Source organism: Papio anubis, chromosome 6, assembly GCF_008728515.1.
Source record: "Papio anubis isolate 15944 chromosome 6, Panubis1.0, whole genome shotgun sequence".
NCBI classification, from domain to species: domain Eukaryota; kingdom Metazoa; phylum Chordata; class Mammalia; order Primates; family Cercopithecidae; genus Papio; species Papio anubis.
The window spans coordinates 39,854,345-39,873,742 of record NC_044981.1 but is presented as its reverse complement, the minus strand read 5'-3'; the positions used below and the strand labels follow the sequence as shown (position 1 = coordinate 39,873,742).

The window sequence follows — 19,398 nt, the reverse complement described above, 5'->3', positions numbered from 1 at the left end:
CGCGTCCGCACGCACACCCACCCACGGCTGCTGCTTGCCCTCTCCTGCCTCCCTCAGCCTTTGTATATGTTTTGCTGTTATCTTGGGTGAGTTCACCTTCAACTCCAAGCCTCTAAGCAGGCGGGACCTTGATTTTCTAAGTCACCCTGCAGATCACGGTTCTGAAGGGTCATAGGAAGGCACTGAGCTGCATGATTCGCACATGGGCTTGGGAGTCGGCCAGCCGAGTTCGAGTTCCTGCTCTGCTAGGCAGTGGTCCTGGACAAGTTACTTAACCTTTCTGTGCTTCAGCTTCCTTATCTGTAAAATGAGGATGATGAAAGTAGCCACCTCATAGGGGCATTCTCAGGATTAAACAAGACAGCACACCTGTCACTGTGTCTGGTCTGCCATTGGCGATGGTGTTGAAGATATGATGACAGATGTGCAGGACTGGTCTCCTGCACAGATAATGCAGCATCACTGTGAAGGATCCCACTGAAATATATTTCCCCTCATCAGTCTCTGATCAATGTCACTATCAGTCCTTTAGGTGAATGTATTTATCCCTTATTTAACTATCCCTGGAATTTGATAGCTTTTCATCTTCATTTGAATGAGTTTAGCAGATCACTTACAATTTGACTCTAGTTAGGGGAATGTTCCTCCCTTCCATTCTTCAGGAAATATTTACTGATCACTTCCTGTGTGCCAAAGACATAAAGGTGAATAAGATACAGAACCTGTTCCCCAGAAACCCCTGTCTAGAGAGGGAAACACACCATGGCAGTCAGGGAGAAAAGCTATGATGGAGATAAGCTCAGGGGTTGAGGGGGAGGCAGAACAGTGCCCCTAACTGCGGATGGAGGGGACCAAGCCTGGGAAGGTGATCTGGGGGAAATGAGTGCTCAGGTTCACTGGAAGGAGGTGACAAAGGGCACTCCAGGCTGGAGGGCAGGAAAGGATGCTGATTTTGCAGACCAGGCAGTGTTGGGGTGGGGAGGGGGACAGGGAGGCGGGACGCAGCTATGTGGAGAACAAACTGCACCTACTCGGAGGTTTTCTGGAAGCTTCTGCTGTCCTACTTTTGTGGTTCCCCGCCTTGCCAGTGTTTTCTTCATCCTGGAATAGATTGGGGATGTCTGCTGCTAAGACCAGACAAAGCCTCTGGCTTTGTATAGAGGACTGGCTTGTTGAAACTGAGAATCATGTCCAAGTCTTGTTGGAATGACAGTGAAGGGCAGATATACGTCAAATGATGTCCCCATACCCAGCTCACTGGGTGCACACTCTTACCTCCGGGTTTAATAGTGTCTCTCTGGTTTTCTGCTGCTTGGATGCTGTTGAGTAAATGCTCACGTGCTGTGACTCTCCTTCAGCCCTGTTTGTACAGCCCTCACCAGCTAGTGTGGCTCCTCTGTCTCTGCTGTTGGAGCAATAGCCCTGCAACCAACCAGTGCAGTCTCCCTTTATTTTACTGAGGCTCAGAGAGGTCATGTGAGTTTGGGGTCAGTGGCAGAGCTGGTGCTTCGTTCCAGGCTTCTGCCTTCATGCCTGGTTCCTTGCCTGCCCTCCTTGTGTTTGCCCTAGAGGTGCTGGCACCTCAGTCCCAGGACCCAAAGGGAAGCTGCAATGCCAGAGGAGAAAGGACCAGGCTTTACAGGAGAGACAAGCTCAGAAGTCCACCCCCCAGTCTCTCTACCCTGGGCCATCTGCCCACTCCGAGTCACTTGCTTCTATTGCTCCAGTTTGCCTCCAAGCCTAATTTTAAAATAGTTTTAAATATTTTTAAAACTTCTTTTGAAAATAGTATTCTTATTGATGTAGAATAGACATATAGACATGAACATAAATCATAAGTGCATAGCTTGATGAATTTTCACAAAGTGAACACACCCATGTAAGCAACATTCAGATGAAGAAACAGAACATTGATTAGCACCTTGGAATATTACATCACGTCTTCTGCCGGTACCTGTCCACCCACTCCTCCCCCAAAGTAACCATTATATTAACTTCTTTATTTTGTTTTCTTTTCTTTTATTTTCATTTTTAATAGAGACAGGGTCTCCTTGTGTTGCCCAGGTTGGTCTCAAACTCCTGGGCTCAAGGGATCCTCCCACCTTGGCCTCCCAAAATGTTGGGATTACAGGCATGAGCCACCACTCCTGGCCTATACTAGTTTCTAATACAATAGATTTATTTTGCCTGTTTTTGAACTTCATATAAATGGAATTATATAGTATGTAAACTTTTTAAAACTTAAAATAAGTTTTTATTTTTATTTTTGTTTTTTAAGAGACGGGGTCTCACTATGCTGCCCAGGCTTGTCTTGAACTCCTGGGCTTGTGATCCTCCTGCCTCAGCCTCCCTAATAGATGGGATTACAGGCACACACTACCCACCTGGTTTCCCAATATGTAAGCTTTTTGTGTCTGGCTTCTTTTGCTTAATATTATGTTTGTAAGATTCACTTACATTGTTGCATGGAGAAATAGTACCTTCTTTATCATTACTTTCTAGTGTTCTACTGTGTGAATTTACCTCAGTCTAGTTCTACATTCTACTGTTGAGCTTTTCCCAATTTTTGCTGTTATATATAGTGCTGCTATGAATATTTGCTGATAAATAGAATTTCTGGGTCATAAAGTATGCATATGTTCAGTTTTAGTAGGTAATGCCATACAGTTCTCAATAGTTGCTGAACCAATGTATACTCTCACCAGCAATAAATCAGAGTTCCAATTGCTCCACATCCTCATCAACACTTGGTATTCTCTGTCTTATTATTTTAACCACTTTGCTGGATGAATGGTGGTATTGCATTGTGAGTTTAATTTTTGTATTTCTCTAATGACTAATGAAATGAAATCCATTTTCTTTTGTGTATTAGATATTTGAATGCCCTTTTTGTGAATTTCATTCAATTTTTTACTGTTTTTTCTTGTTTTTTTAAAAAAACACTTATTATTATTGATTTGTTCATTGGTTGGTTAGAGATAGGATCTTTCTCTGTCTGGAGTGCAGTGGTGCAATCATAACTCATTGCAGCCTCAAACTCCTGGCCTCAAGTGATCCTCCTTCCTTGGCTTCCCAAAGTGCTGGAATTACAGGCATGAGGCACTGTGCTGGACTGGTTTTCTTTTTCTCATTGATTTTCAAGAGTTCTATCTATATCTATATATCTATATTTTCATCTCTATCTATCTCCTGGATATGCATCTTTTGGTGAATATATATTTTACATATATATTTTCTCATCCTGCAGCTTGTCTTTTCACTCCCTTCAAAGTGTCTTTTGATGAGCATAACTTCTTAATTGTAATGTTGGCCAATGTATCAATTTATCCTTCATGGCTAAGTGCTTTTTGTGTTCTCTTTTTAAGAATACTTAGCCTACCTTAAAGTCATGAACATATCCTATGTTTCTTCTAGAAACTTTATTGTCGTATTGTTTCCATTTGGATCTACAATCCATCTGGAGTTGATTTTTGTATATGCCGTGAGGTAGGGGTCAAGATTCATTTAAAAAATACAGCTTGGCACCATCTTGACCTCTGACCCCATCCACTCCCAATGAAAGCCCTACTTTAATCAAGAAGGGCTTTTGTGTCCAAATGTGTCCTTTGACAGCTGAATTCAAGAGCAGCCCTCTGGGCCTCTGAGTAGGGGCCAGAGCTGAGCTCAACATGGGAGGTCCTGAAGTGTGCTTGGCCCACCTCTTCCAGGGAAGTGGCCTGGCAGATGAGAAAAACAGGGACAGAGGGATGAAACACCTTCTCCATCTTTCAGCTGGGACTCTTTCACCCACTGAACTCCTGTGACGGGACTTAAAGATGCCTGTGGAGTCCTAACTCAAGAGTTCCAATTCAGAACCTTGGGACTGCCTGCTGTCATACTCTGCCCATATTTATTCACTCAACAAATGTTCAGTTGCCTACTCTGTATTGGCCAGTGGTCACTGATGATACAAGAATGAACAAAACGGACAATAAATCCCACCCTCACGAACCTAACATTCTGGTCGGGGTAAAGAGGCAATTAGAATACAGGCATACCTCGAAGATGTTGCAGGCTCAGTTCCAGGCCACCAGAGTAAAGCAAATATTGCAATAAAGCAAGTCACATGAATTTTTTAGTTTCCTAGTGCATATAGAAATTATGTATACACTGTACTGTAGTCTATTGAGTGTGCAATAGCATTATGTCTAAAAAATGTAGCTGCTTTAATTTTAAAATATTATTAAAAATGTTAATGATCATCTGAGCCTTCAGTGAGTTGTAATTTTTTTGCCGGTGGATGGTCTTGCTTTAGCGTTGATGGCTGCTGACTGATCAGGGTGGCGGCTGCTGAAGGTTGGGGTGGCTGTGACAATGTCTTAAAATAAGACAATGAAGTTTGCCTCATCGATGGACTCTTCCTTTCATAAAATATTTCTCTAGTGTGCAATGCTGTTGATACCATTTTACCACAGTAGAACTTCTTTCAAAATTAGAATGAATCCTCAAATTTTGCTGCTGCTTTATCAACTAAGTTTATGTAATATTCTAAATTCTTTGTTGTCATTTAAACCGTGCTCACAGCATCTTCACCAGAGTAGATTCTCAAGAAACCACTTCCTTTGCTCATCCATAAAAGCAATTCCTTACACACTAAAATTTTATCATGAGATTGCTACAATTTAGTCACATCTTTAGGCTTCACTTCTGATTCTCGTTCTCTTGCTATTTCCACCACATCTGCAACTACTTCCTCACTGAAGTCTTGAACCCCTCAAAGTCATTCATGAGAGTTGGAATTGACTTCTTCCAAACTTCTGTTAATGTTGATATTTTGACCTCCTCTCATGATCATGAACGTTCTTAATGGCATCTAGAATGGTGAATCTTTTCGAGGAGGTTTTCAATTCACTTTGCCCAGATCCATCAGAGAAATCACAATCTATAGCAGTGATAGCCTTACAAAATATATGTCTTATTATTATTATTTTTTTCCTCATGCCTGTAACCCCAGCACTTTGGGAGGCCGAGGCAGGTGGATCACAAAATGTGTGTCTTCACAAAATGTATGTCCTTACAAAATAAGACTTAAATAATAAGACTTGAAAGTCAAAATTATTCCTTGGTCCTTGGGCTGCAGAATGGTCATTGAGTTAGCAGGCACAAAAACAACATCCATCGCCTTGTACACCTCCATCAGGGCTTTTGGGTGGCTAGGCGCATTGTCAGTGACCAGAAATATTTTGAAAGGAATCTTTTCTTCTGAGCAGTAGGTCTCAATAGCGGGCTCAAAAAATTCAGTAAACTATGCTGTAAACAGATGTGCTATCATCCAGGATCTGTAGTTCCACTTATAGAACATAGAGTAGATTTAGCATAATTCTTAAGGGCCCCAGGATTTGCAGAATAGTAATTGAGCATTGGCTTCAACTTAAAGTCATTAACCCCTAACAAGAGAGTCATCCTGTCCTTTGAGGCTTTGAAGCCAGTCGTTGACTTCTTCTCTCCAGCTGTGAAAGTCCTAGATGTCATCTTCTTCTAATAGAAGGCTGTTTCATTTACACTGAAAATCTGTTGTTGGCCGGGCGCAGTGGCTCACACCTGTAATCCCAGCACTTTGGGAGGCTGAGGCGGGTGGATCACGCACATGGTGAAACCCTGTCTCTACTAAAAAATACAAAAAAAAAAAAATTAGCCAGGTGTGGTGGCGGGCGCCTGTAGTCCCGGCTGCTTGGGAGGCTGAGGCAGGAGAATGGCGAGAAGCTGGGAAGCGGAGCTTTCAGTGAGCTGAGATCGCGTCACTGCACTCCAGCCTGGGCTACACAGCGAGACTCCATCTCAAAAAAAAAACAAGAAAGAAAATCTGTTGTTTAGTGTAGCCACCTTCATCAGTGATGTTAGCCAGCTCTTCTGGATAACTCGGTACAGCCTCTCCATCAGCACTTGCTGCTTCACCTTGCACTTCTGTGTTATGGAGATGGCTTTTTTCCTTAAATCTCATGAACCCATCTCTGCTAGCTTCAGATTTTTCTTCTGCAGCTTCCTCACCTCTCTCAGCCTTCACAGAATTAAAGAGTTGGGCTCTTGCTCTGGGTTAGGCTTTGGCTTAAGGGAACGTTGTGGCTGGTTTGATCTTCCATCCAGACCATTCAAACTTTCTCCAGATCAGCAATAAGGCTATTTCACTTTCTTTATTTTTAACTTTCTTTTCTTTCTTTCTTTCTTTTTTTTTTTTTTGAGATGGAGTTTCACACTGTTGCCCAGGCTGGAGTGCAGTGGCGCAATCTTGGCTCACTGCAACCTCCACCTCCCAGGTTCAAGCGATTCTCCTGCCTCAGCCTCCTGAGTAGCTGTGATTACAGGTGTGTGCCACCATGCCTGGCTAAGTTTTTTGTATTTTTAGTAGAGACAGGGTTTCACTATGCTGGCCAAGCTGGTATCCAATGCCTGACTTCGTGATCTACCCGCCTCAGCCTCCCAAAGTGCTGAGATTACAGGCGTGAGCCACCGCACCCGACCTCACTTTCTTATTATTGGTATGTTCACTGGAGTAGCACTTTTAATTTCTTCCAAGAACTTTGCCTTTGCATTCACAACTTGGCTAACTGCTTGGCGTAAGAGGCCTAGCTTTTGGCTTATCTTGCCTTTCAACGTGTCTTCTTCACTAAGTTTAATCACTTCTAGCTTTTGATTTAAAGTGAGAAATGTGCGACTCTTCCTTTCATTTGAATGCGTATGGGCTAATGGAGGGCTATTAATTGGCTTGATTTCGATGTTATTTTGTCTCAGGGAATAGGGAGGCCCTAGGAGAGGAACACAGAGATGGGGAAATGGGCAGTGAGTGGAGTGGTCAGAATACACATTGTACCCCAGGCAATTATAGTAGCAGCATCAAAGATTGCTGATCACAAATCACTATAATAGATACAATAATAATAATAAAATTTGAAAGCCCACTGCCGTGGCAGACACCTGTAAATCCCAGCTACTTGAGAGGCTGAGGTGGAAGCATCGCTTGAGCCCAGGAGTTTGAATCCAGCCTGGGCAACATAGCAAGACTCTCTCTCTCTCTCTTTTTTGTTTTTAACTGAATCTAGTTCTGTCACCCAGGCTGGAGTGCAATGGCGCGATCTTGGCTCACTGCAACCTCCGCCTTGGTTCACGGGTTCTAAGTGGTTCTCCTGCCTCAGCCTCTGGAATAGCTGGGATTACAGGCACGCACCCCCACGCCCAGCTAATTTTTGTATTTTTAGTAGAGACGGGGTTTCGCCGTGTTGGCCAGGTTGGTCTCAAACTCCTGACCTCAAAATGAAAATGTTTGAAATATTTCAAGAATTACTAAAGTGTAACACACAGACATGAACTGTGCACATACTGTTGGGAAAGTGGCACCAATAGACTTGCTTAACGCAGGGTTGCCATGGACCTTCAATTTGTAAAAAATGCAGTATCTGTGAAGCACCATAAAGTGAAGCACAATAAAATGCAGGACGCCTGTATAAACAAGTACAATGTAGAAAGGAAAGTATGAAAAAGGATGATAGCTGCTATGGAGAAAAATAAAACAAGAAAGAGAAATAACTAGTGCTGGGTGGTTAATTTTCAGTTGGGTGGTCCGGGCAGGGAGGCATCACTGAGAAGGTAATGTTTGTGCAAAGACCCAAAGAGCCCTGCAGATAACTGGAGGAAGAGCAGTCTTAGTAACAGGAGCAGCAAATACAAGATCCCAGAGGCAGGACTGGAAGAGCTGAGAAGCCGCAGAGGTACCGGTGAAGAAATTTAGTGGAAGCCACTACCACTCCTAGGCTAGAGAGATAAAAGAAGGAGCAGTGTTTGGGGAACCCAAGGATGAGGGTCACCCAGTGGAAGCTGCAACCGTGGTGTGCCTGTGGACCAAGAGCTGGAGCCATGGAGGATATGTGGCTGCAGACACTACCTGAGGTAGTGTCTTGAGGATGTTTTTTGAGACAGAGTCTCGTCTGTCCCCCAAGCTGGAGTGCAGTGGCAGGATCTAGGCTCACTGCAACCTTCACCTCTCCGGTTCAAGCAATTCTCCTGCCTCAGCCTCCTGAGTAGTGGGATTACAGGCGTGTGCCACCATGCTGGCTAATTTTTGTATTTTTAGTAGAGATGGGGTTTTGGTGTGTTGGCCAAGCTGGTCTTGAACTCCTGACCTCAAGTAATCTGCTCACCTCGACCTCCCAAAGTGCTGGAGTTACAGGCGTGAACCACCACACCCACCCTACCCTGACTTTTATCTTGCTCCTTCCCTCCAATCTCCTGCCAGAGCCTCCTACTAAAGGAGGCTAAACCTGGGTAGCAGTCAGTTGATAACAGGAGCTGGTAAAAGCAGCCTACCAGGGCAGCCTCCTGAGATATAGACCAGAGCAGGAGAGAGGAAAACTGGGTTGAAAATGAACTTTTCAGCAATAAGATATCTTCTCATACTCACTAGCATGGCTAAAACCAAAAAGACTGATCCTACCAAATGTTGGCAAGAAGAGGGAGGAACTGGAACTCTCTTCCATTGCTGGCTATGTGTAAGATAGTAAAATCATGTTAGAAAACTGTTTGGCAGCAGCCTGGGCAACATACCAAGACTCCATCTCTACAAAAAAATAAAAAAATTAGCCAGGCATTGTGACTAATGCTTGTAGTCCCAGCTACTCAGGAGGCTGAGAAAGGAAGATCATGTGAGCCTAGGAGTTTGAGGCTGCAGTGAGCTATAATTGCACCACTATGTTCCAGCATGGATGACACAGACAGACCTGGTATAAAAAAGAAAAAAAAAAAAAAAAGAAGAAGAAAGAAAAGAAGACTGTTAGGCAGTTGCTAGTAAAGTTGAATACACACCTAACCTATGACCCAGCAATTCTACTCCTAGGGACATACCCAAAGAGAAATGAGAACATAGGTCCAGAAAAAGACTTGTACAAGAACATTCATAGCAGCAACGTCAGTAAAGCCAAGAAACTAGAAACAATGTCAAATGTCCACCAATAGGAAAATGGATTGAATATTGTGATACATCATACAGTGGAATACGTATTACAATTAAAAAAACCTGATTACTGCTACATGCAATGATATGAATGAACCCGAAGACTCTCTGAGTGAAATATGCCAGACACAAAAGAGAACATATTGTGTGACTCCATTTATATCCAAAGATGCAAAACTAACCTGTGGTGATAAGGGGTCCAAAAAATGGTTGCCTGGAGGAAGGAGGACTGACCGGGAAGGGACACAAGGGAACCTTTCTGGGATTATGGAAATGTTCCCTACATTCATCTGGGTATTGATAACGCAGACACATTTGACAAAACTCATCTAACTGTCTGTTAGATCTGTTCAGATCTGTGCATTTTACTTTAGACAAACTACACATCAATAAAGGAAGCAAATGCAAAAAACAAAAGACTTAGACCTCTGTCTCCCCTTCCTCTGCCGTCAGCCTAGCTTGGGCCTCTGTGCAGGACCGGGACTGCTGTTTCATCTCTCAGCTGTCAGCCATCTGCAGCAAGCTCCCATGGCTCTCCCACATCCTGCACACAACAGCAGATCTATCTTTCTGAAGCAGCTGCAGGGGAGAGCAAGGAGCTCTGGGCTTGGAGCTTAAGGATCCCGGTTCAAATCTCAGCTCCATCTCCTTCCAGCTATGTCACTTGGGTGAGCCACACTGCTTTTCTGATTCCCCTTTCTTCATCTGAAAAATGGGATCACAACACCTCCTTCAGAGGACTGTTGGGAGGATGAAAATGGGATTTTGTCTGTGAAAGGGCTTTAGAAACAAGAATCCAACAACCCTATCAGCAACCATAGGGTGCGGTTCATACCACCCAATTGCTTAGGAAGTTTTGTGGAACTTTCCAATGGATCATTTGTCCCAGTTATTCACTCTTAGTTTCTACGTCCTATACCATCACTCCCTTTGTCATGTGACTCTACCTCCCCACCACACTGGTGGTAGGCTTCGTCATGGTAGACTTGCTTTGGCCAATGCCACGTCAATCAATGGATTCGACCAGAATACAGGATTAAAAATGTCTGTGCTCTTTGGCTTGGTCTCTTATCTCTTGAGTTCATGTGATTGCCATACTGGCTCAAGGAGAATGTGGAGCAGTCTGGAGCCCAACCCAAAGTCCGTGAGTGAGAAGACAAAGGCTTGTTGTAAGCCATGATAGTATTCATGTGATTTGCTAAGCGGCACTACTGTGGTAAGAACTGACTAATACAGCCTCAAGGTCATCGTCATCTCCAAGCAGGTCTCTATCCACCTACCTCTCCAGCCCCATTTCAACAACTCAATTCCAGTCAAACCAGTCCATTCAGCATCCCACAAAATGCAGCATTCCCTCTCACTCCCACTTGCCTAACTTAACGTGCGGTTTTCCCTTCCTATCCTTCTTCTTATTGAAAGCCAAAGCTTTTCCCCCTTTACTCAGTCTATATCAGTCATACCTATCCTTCGAAAGGTAACTGAAGTTCCACTTCCCCTAGGAAGTTTTCCTTGATGCCCCCCACTGTGGCGCCAGCTCCCTCTGCTGAGCTCCTGCAGCCCTACAGGTCCGTGTCTCTGATGGGATGCTGAGCACACTCTGACCAGGATCGTAATCAGCTGAATCTTTCCAATTGAATAGTGATGTATTTCATCTGGTCTATGGTTTAGGAGTCTTTTGTTGAGGATGGAAATGGTGCTTGGGAAATACTTGTTGAATGAATGAATGAATAAATGATTGGGTGAACGAAAAGACGAATCAATGATAGCTCCTGTGTAAGCTGTTGCAGAACATCCAACTTTCTTAAAATTGTGATCTGCAAGTCTAGCTTCAGGCTCAGTCTAGAAGTTCCAGTTGGAATGGAGAAAGGGGCAGTGAACATCACCCACCCAGCAAGAGACAGGATGTATTTGCCCCATGGGGTCATGGGGAAAAGAAGGGTGGCAGCCCTGACCCTATACTTATCCCTTCCCTGTGCTCACCCCATTTCCTTTCCTATCTCTATCTGTATCTCACCGAATGGCTATAAGTACTTTCTGACTGTAACCTCTCAACCAGGCAGCTAGAATCTACATGGCGTCTTACTTATCTTGGTTTTCATCTTAGTGTGGGTGCCCAGTGCTTTGCATACAGCAGGTGCTCGATGAATGTTTAATGTCTAAAGGAATGAATAATATACTCTTTTAAAGTTTGACTGGAAAATTATTTTATATTTGACAGTTTGGGGCCCAGTCTCCCTGAGTTCAGAAACATCTAAAAATTCCAACACCAACTATTTTGCGTTTGGGGTGATGATGGCACAGACTAACATCCTTCTGAAAGTTAAGGGGCATCTCTGTTGCTTAAAGGAGCCTTCTGAGTGGGCAAGGGGGCATCCATTAGAAAGTCCCTCTTCAGAAAGTCCCCCCACACTCACACATCTACCTAATGACTAAAACATGGGGGTTAAAAAGTCCCTCTTAAAACTCAGACACTCCTTTAGGGAGATGCTACCACTCGACCAAGAGCTAAAGACCTTGGCTGGGTGATGCTACAGGCAACAGGCAGAAGGGAAGGTTTTGCTCAAGGTCAGGCTTGCAGAGCGAGGCTGGTGGCAGAGTGGGGACTCAAAACCAGGTTGAGCAAGAGCCAGAGAAGGGCAATGAAGCGGGGTGGGGCTGGGCACAGTGGCTCACACCTGTAATCCCAGCACTTTTGGAGGTGGAGGCGGGAGAATCGCTTGAATCAAGGAGTTTGAGACCAGCCTGAGCAACATAGCAAGATCCCATTTCTACAAAGAAATCTTAAAATTAGCCGGGCGTGGCAGTATGTTCCCATAGTCCCAGGTACTCAGGAGGCTGAAGCAGGGAGATCACGTGAGCCATGGAGGCTCGATCATGATTGAGCCACTGCATTCTAGCTTGGGCGACAGAGTGAGACGCCCCCATCTCAAAAAACACAAAAGGGGAGGGAGTAGATTTTAAGACAAATGTTCCTTACCCTGCACTTTTATCTAGGTCCCTGGGACATAGGCCCAGATATGGAGGGGTGGATTAACTTGAGCCTGCCTGTGGATTCCTATGCCTGGGTTCTTATTCCCCTAAACAGTGTGAAGGAGTAGATGCTGGGGTCATCATAGGTGAGACAGAAACCTATTTTGTTTTTTGAGACACGGTCTCACTTTGTTGCCCAGGCTGGAGTGCAGTGGCACAAACATGACTCACTGCAGCCTTCTCAACCTCCCAGGCTCAGGTGATCCTCCAACCTCCGCCTCCCAATAGTGGGAGTACAGGCATACACCACCATGCCTGCCTAATTTTTTGTATTATTTGTAGAGATGGGGTTTCGCTATGTTGTCCAGACTGGTCTCAAACTCCTGAGCTCAAGTGATCCTCCCGCCTTGGCCTCCCAAAGTGCTGGGGTTACAGGTGTGCACCAAGGTGCCTGGCCAGAAACCTGTTTTTATGGCTTGGCCATGAATGCCTACTTGGGTGGGGAGGCACCAGGATGGGAGTCCAGGAGAGGCAGGCAGGAGAGATGGGGGCTGAGAAAAAGAGTCTTGGGATCACACTGCCTCCATCCCACTCTGCAGGTAAGGCCCAGTGCCCACCCTTCCCCAGGGCACAGAGGTAGGGGGTCCAGGATTAAGCCTTCTGCAGCTGATACAACTGGCCAGGGGTAAAGGAGGAGAAGAAGGTAAGTGAATTAAGGAGTCATAACTCCTAGGGAGTGACTCCAGTGCTCTACGGGGCCCACCTGAGCCCCACATCTTTAGGATTTATGCAGTTGCCATGTCTCCTTGAGGCCCTGCCTCCTAACTCAAGTCACCAGATTATTTATTCCTGCTAGTGTCAGCTGAGGGGACTGAAATCAACGCCAGCTCACCCAGAGCACACAGGGGAGCAAGTAGGGGAGAAGGATCAGGGCAAGAGTAGTGTATCCATGCAGACAGAGAGACAGACAGACAGACAGACACACACACACACACAAACACGCCAGAATCGGCTCACAACCCCATCCCCCACAGCCACAATACAAGTCTGCAAGACCTAAGACAGACCCAAGCGCCTAGTCCTGACAGCGCCTAGGGAATTGTGGAGGTTATTTTAAGGTTGTTTCCACATCCTTATCTTCCCCGCCCCATCCAACAAACAGACAAAAACAAACAGGCCAGCGGAGGCCTGGGCTGTTCACGCGGAGAGGCGGACCCCTCCACCCCTCCTCCACTCTCAGACTCCTCCCAACCAAATTCCTCCAGGCAGGGCCCCTATCACCCCATTCATCTCATCTGAGGGGGCTAACCCTGCTGTCCATTCTGAAAAGCTGCTTCCTCTAATTGCTTTTTCCTCCTCTATTTCCTAGGAATTCACTGGCACGGACTTCGATGGGATGGGATAGGGCACTTAGTGGCCAGGTGAGCCCCTGCACTTCCTGGCTGAACCCACCATCTTAGCCGTTTGGGTTGGAGATTCCAAGTGGACTGTTGGTTTTTGCTGTAGGATAATTTGTGACTTCTGTATGAGACCCTCCCCGCAAAACACTCAACTCCTGCCTCTGCAGAGAAGGAAGCTTTATAAACAGAAGGAAAAGCTAAAGCAGGATATAAGAGGGCCATGTGGTGAGGGGCTTCTGTTTTTGCCAAGCCCTGTTGGGGTGGAGGGCGGACTCGCAGAAAGAGAACAATAAGACACTCATTTAGTCAGAAAATGTTTCCTGGGTGGTTACTATGGGCCAGCACCATTCTAGGCACTGCAGAGTAGCCGGTGAACCTGACAGCCTAGGCTGGCCCTCCTGGAGCTTAATTGTAGATGGGGAAAAGAAAGAAGGTCAAGGATGTGTCTGGAGCCGGGTGAAGAGGTGTAGAGGGAAATGAGACTGAGATGGAGAGGTGGGGCCCAGGGCAGTTTGGCAGGCTCTTACCAGTTCACATTTTATTGTAAATGAAATGGTAAAGGAAGGGGTCCCAGGGTCCCTCCCTAGGAAGGTCCCTGAGTGCACATTTGTTAAGAGAGAAAGGGAACATCTAAACGATGAAAGCAGCCTCCTAGGAGCTGGGATTCTCTGTGAGGGATGCACTGTCCCACTTAGTGGGGTGGGAGGCAGGGATTCTCCCTGCTAGTCTTAACTAGGGGAGCTATAGCCTGGTCCAGGCTTCCTGCTTCCCCTACCTCTTCCCCTCCCCCTCATCTCTATTCACCAACTCCCTCCTCCCCACCTCCTCCCAACTCCCTGCCTCCTCACCCCACCCCCTGCTTCCCACTTTTTCTCTGTACTCCCCATCTGACCTTCCAGGTGCCAAGTGGCCTTTGCATCCCCATCAAACTTAGGTCAGGGTCTCAGGAGTTCTGGGTCTGGGTGTTTGGGCTCTGTGGACAACCAACAAGGCAAAGGTAGCCCCAGGCACAATCCAGACGTGACCCCAAGCCTTCTGGGCCAGGCTGAGCCCTGGGCAAGGAGCAGAGCCCTATCCCCCATCTGGCACCCAGCACCTCCACCTAGTCCCACCCTAGTGTCTCTCTTGAGGCTACAGCTCCTCCTTTATCCGCAATGCAGGCTGGTCATTCTTACGACAGACGTCTGAGCCCTAGGAGAGACCAAAGAGACTCATTAGGCAACCGATCAAGCAGTCAATCAGTCAATCAACCAGCAAGCCAAGGACAAAGCTCCAACTGAGAAGAGGTTCACTAACTTGGAAATTTGTGGATGTTTAATCAAAATGAAGAAACTCTGCCCTGCTTCAGAAGAGTGTCCTTCCAGCGACCGTTTGGTGGCTTTTGTGTTTTTTCTGTGGGGGAGGGGCAGGAGGGAGGCTCTTACTTGACTATCTGAGGATGGGGGCTAGTAAATGAGTGGGAAGTTGGGGGTGCGGGGTCTCTGTCTTCCCCCGCATCCATAACTCGCTTCTTCCCACCCAAATGGTGGGTGCCCTCCACGGGTTAGGCCTCAGTGTTGACAGCAGCAGGAGCTCTGCCCGGCGCTTCCTACCCCACCTCCACAACTCCATCCCTCGGCCTCTCTCTCTCCCCTCTATTCCCCCAGCGTCCCTCCATCTCACAGTGGTTTTGGCGTGGACTAGAGTAGGAGGGACGGTGAGATCATTAAAGTCCCTTGGGGCCCAGGAAGTCCCAACAGTGGCCAACGCCTGAAGGCAGAGTAAGGACCCAGGGTGTCCCGGAGTTCCACCCGGAGCCTTTCTTGGATTCAAGCCTGAGCCGACAACCCCCACTTTCTGGCACAAAGCTGGCGGCGGTGCCTCGCTAAAAGCGCGCCCCAGAGCCCCGCGGGGTGTCCATCCGGCACCTCCGCTTGGGTCCGCCCAGCTGCGGATTCACCCGACCTCGGCCTGGCAGCCGAGCCTTCCTCTGCCCTCCCCCGTCTCTCTTCGTCCTCTCCTTCCCTCCCCCTGCGCGTTAGCGCTCCCTTCGCGTTTTTCCGACGGTCCCGCGGGTCCCACCGAGTGACTAATCCCGCAGGTTGAGCAACCAGCCGGCGCTGGCGCCCCGGAGACGGCGGGTCATCCCCCTCGGCGCTGCGCAGTGCCCGGGCCTTGAACTTCCCCGGCCCCCGCGCTGGCCCAGCTGGCTCCCGCCGTCCCGTCTGGCTTCGCAGCTCGCTCCGGGTGCCTAGGACGCGCGGCCCGGCCCTGGCCGTCCCTGAGGACGCGGGTGGGGCGGGGCGCTCAGGGACCCCCAGATTCTACAGGGTGGGAAAGGAAGGTGTCTCCTCTTCCCGAACTCGAGCAGGGAGACTGTGTGGGGAGCGGCGCCCCGACAAGGCGAGGACGAATGCAATGCCTGGCCTTTGCCGCGTTCTCAGCTCAGTGTCTTTGCACGTTCTGGAAGGTCGGATGTGTTTGAGGAATGTTTGAAGAATGCAGGCTGCACCTCCGGCTGGGGCTGTTGAGGGTGCCCAGAGGCACTCGCCCCAGAAACGTGCGCGCGCGCACACACACACACACGCACACGCACACACACACATACACACCCCTCTTCCTGAGGCCGCTGCTCACTCTTGGGGATCTCACTTTTCTTCTCGCTCAGGGACTCCTACGGTTGCCCCTCTTCGCCGCCCTTCGCACCACCCCCTTCCTTCCCTCTTCCCCACCTCTCTTGCAGTCAGCGCCTACCGCTTTGTCTGTCTGTCTGTCTCTCACCGTCTCTCTCACTCACTCGGGTGTTTATTTAATTGTTTCCCCGAGCTCTGAGGCAGGCTCTCCTGCCGTCAAACTCTGCCATCCCCACTCTGCCTGTGTAATTTAAAGCTGTAGTTAAATTATGACTTCTCCGGACCTGTTGTGGCACCTACGCCTAAGCCTAATTAAATGATCACATCCATTCTGAAGGCAGCTCTCTTCTCCCCTCCAACGTTAATTACAACATAAGAGGCTTTAATGGCCCGCCTCACCTCCAGCTCCTGGAAAGAAAGGTCAGGCGATTAATTTTCGTCATTAATCTTTTCCCAATGTGGACACTGTGCTGTCACCGGAGCCTATTAAGCCCCCTTTGTCCCCCCTTCCAGCCTCCCTCACCCCTCACCCCCTCCTCCCTGAGTGACTGCAGAGAAGGAAAATATTTAAGAATCACTTTGTCTCTCTGCTTTCCCCCGACCCCCTTTCCTAGAGACAGCTTCTCCTTGGGGGTCTCCGGGGTGGGGTAGTGCAGGGGGGCCACCAAGTTTGTTTCCCGGTGGCTTCAGACGGCACCTATGAAGACTGCTCATGTCTGAAATGTTACGAATCCAGCAGTCAGGCTGGGGAGCAGAGGGGCTGGGTCTGTGGCCTTCCATCACTCCTGAATTGGGGAGGAGGCAGGGCCTGCCACCCTTGTCTGGAGGGAGAGATGAGGACAGGGCTGCCACTTGTCCACCCTCCACCTGGATCCCTGTAGAGAAAAGCACTGTGTTGGCACCCAGGGTTTTAGCATCTAAGAAAGACCATTTTTTTCCTGTGAGGGCCTAGGTTCCTTCTCCATAACCTCTCACTTTTTCTTTATTCCTTTCTCCCTTACCCTGCAACTTCAGTCTCATTAAATGGGCAATAATCTAGATTTCTGCAGTTGTGGGTGTCTGAGCAATGGCAGCTCTCTCTGGGGAAGCCAATTCCAAACCCATGCCTAGGAACTGGGCGTCCTGGTGGTGGTCCTGGGCTCAGAGTGAGAAGCGGTCAGTAGGGAGGGGCAGCAGATAGAAAAGGATTGCCTGTGAGGGCTGAGGGGCACAAGGGTGCACACAGACTGTGGAGGGCCTGAGACCACGCCTTTCCAGCATTCCCACTTCCGGAAGCCGGCAAAAGAGAGGGAGAAGGAGGAATGTGAGGAGGCTCTCTGTAGACAGCTTTTATTTCAATCCCAGAATTTATTTGCTTTAAAATTCTAATCTAGGGCCGGGCGCGGTGGCTCATGCCTATAATCCCAGCACTTTGGGCGGCCGAGGCGGGCGGATTACCTGAGGTTGGGAGTTTGAGACCAGCCTGCCCAACATGGAGAAACCCCGTCTCTACTAAAAATACAAAATTAGCCAGGCGTGGTGGCACATCCCTGTAATCCCAACTACTCGGGAGACTGAGGCAGGAGAATCACTTGAACCTGGGAGACAGAGGTTGTGGTGAGCTGAGATCGTGCCATTGCACTCCAGCCTGGGCAACAAGAGCGAAACTCTGTCTCAGAAAAATAAAATAAAATAAAATAAAAATAAAAATAAAATTCTAATCCAGAACAGAGTCCCCAGGAAGCGGAGGGGTCGAGGGCGCGGCCAGAAGGGACATTGACCTGGCAGGAGCACAAGAGGTGCCGTGCAGGTGGGGGACATCCTGAAGACACAGGGTGACTTTGGTCACTGCTCTCTGTGGGGCCCAGCCCTGTCCCAGGGAAGACGTGCAAGGGTGCGGGCCAGTAGGGTGATGATTAGAAAGTGACAACACCAGGGGGTATGGTGGGAGTTGCATGGAGGGTGGAAGCCCACGCAGGCAGGCGATACTCTGCACCCACTCACAGTCCAGAACACACACGCTGCATGCCACGCCCTGCTTTCTGCAGCGCGCCCCACACATCCACCCCACTTGTCCACAGAGGCCAAGCCACATGTCCTCTCCAGGCTGAGGGGACTCACAACTCCCCTGGAGTGGCCTTGCTTGGAGCACAGACCCATCACTTCAAGAAAAGCTGCACTGGCCCTCCCCCAAGCCCCAGAAACCCAGGGCTGTTGTGACTTCTAGAACTTCTGGCACTATATAGAAAGATGCTAAGTAGAAGGCAAAATGTCACTGGGACCCTGAGACATGCCGCCACCTCCAACCAGCCAGGAAGAAAGGGCAGCTTGGCCACAGCATTTACTGACCCATTGTGCCCAGTGATAGAGTGAAGTGAAGCCCTTTTGGGAATCCACCAAACTTGTGTGAGGCCCTATTCAGTTCTGGACTGGGACAGAAGGGAAGGTGAGGAAGCCAGTTTGCAAAAGGAACTGGGAAGACCCCATCAGTGACCTGAACTGTCTTGTATCTAGCAAGGCTGGTTATGCCTAAATCAATGGTTTTTAAAAGAAGAAACTTCCAGGAAGCCCAAGAAGAGTTGGCCAGGACCCAGGAGGCTTTGATTCCTCCCACAGAGGACTGCTTTCTAGGAAAGTGTCCCCTGTCCCCTCCACCTGCCTAGAGCTGGGCTCCGACTGGCTCTTGCCACAAGGTGGGCATCTGCATCCTCTTGTGGCCCAGAAGCAAACCTCCCCGTCCAGAGTCAGCCCCTCCCCTGACGCCCGCCCCCCCAGCTCCACCCCAAGGACATTGGGGACATCACGTCCACAGAGCCCTGCACAGCCGGATAATAATAATTAATAACCATTAGGAACAATACGGAGAAGACCAGTGCCCAGTCAGCCCAATGTGCAGCCTCGGCTTTTTTCTTTCTTCCTTTTTTTTTTTTTTTTTCCTTTACTTTAATGAAAACAATGATTTGACTTTGAAGAAAGTGACTTTTTTAAAGTGAAAGCTGGATTGAGTTCCTCATCCACCCCCTCCCCCGCATGCTGCCCCCCCTTGCCTTCCGAGCTCCTCCTCCCATCTTGCCCCCCCATTTTTCTCTCTCCCTTTTTTCTTTTTCTTTTAATACTCTGCGTTCTATCATGCAAATCCCCTTTCAAATTATGAGAGTATTAGAGCCATCAACGGTAATGTCACCGCCACAAAATGAGAGTGGGGACTTAAGCACCTAACGAACAATGAAATGTGCGAGCCCTGGGACAGGACAATTAAGAACTGGGCTTAGCCAGCCAGGGAAATTTATTGCTATCAAATCCATATTTCTATTTTCCCCCTGAACAGTAACCTATTTGAATATGATTAAAGGGTTTCATTACGGCAGAGAGAAAGGCCCGTGTCCCATGGTTCCTTGTGAGCTCACAAACACAGGCTTGGAGCTGGGTGCCCCTGTGAGGATATGGGTGGGGGCCA

General features: G+C 48.1%; 1 long non-coding RNA gene across 6 annotated transcripts in view; it reads left to right on the top strand.

Annotated features, from left to right (window-relative positions):
- LOC103883678 overlaps nt 1–14,718 on the top strand; it is a 29,086-nt gene extending 14,368 nt beyond the window's left edge. For all 6 annotated transcript variants that reach the window (XR_002521551.2, XR_002521552.2, XR_646001.4 and 3 more), the window contains 3 exons: nt 12,550–12,653; nt 13,320–13,371; nt 14,511–14,718. This is a non-coding gene — a long non-coding RNA (uncharacterized LOC103883678). The remainder of the gene's footprint in view (nt 1–12,549; nt 12,654–13,319; nt 13,372–14,510) is intronic.
- The last annotated feature ends 4,680 nt before the right edge of the window (nt 14,719–19,398 follow it).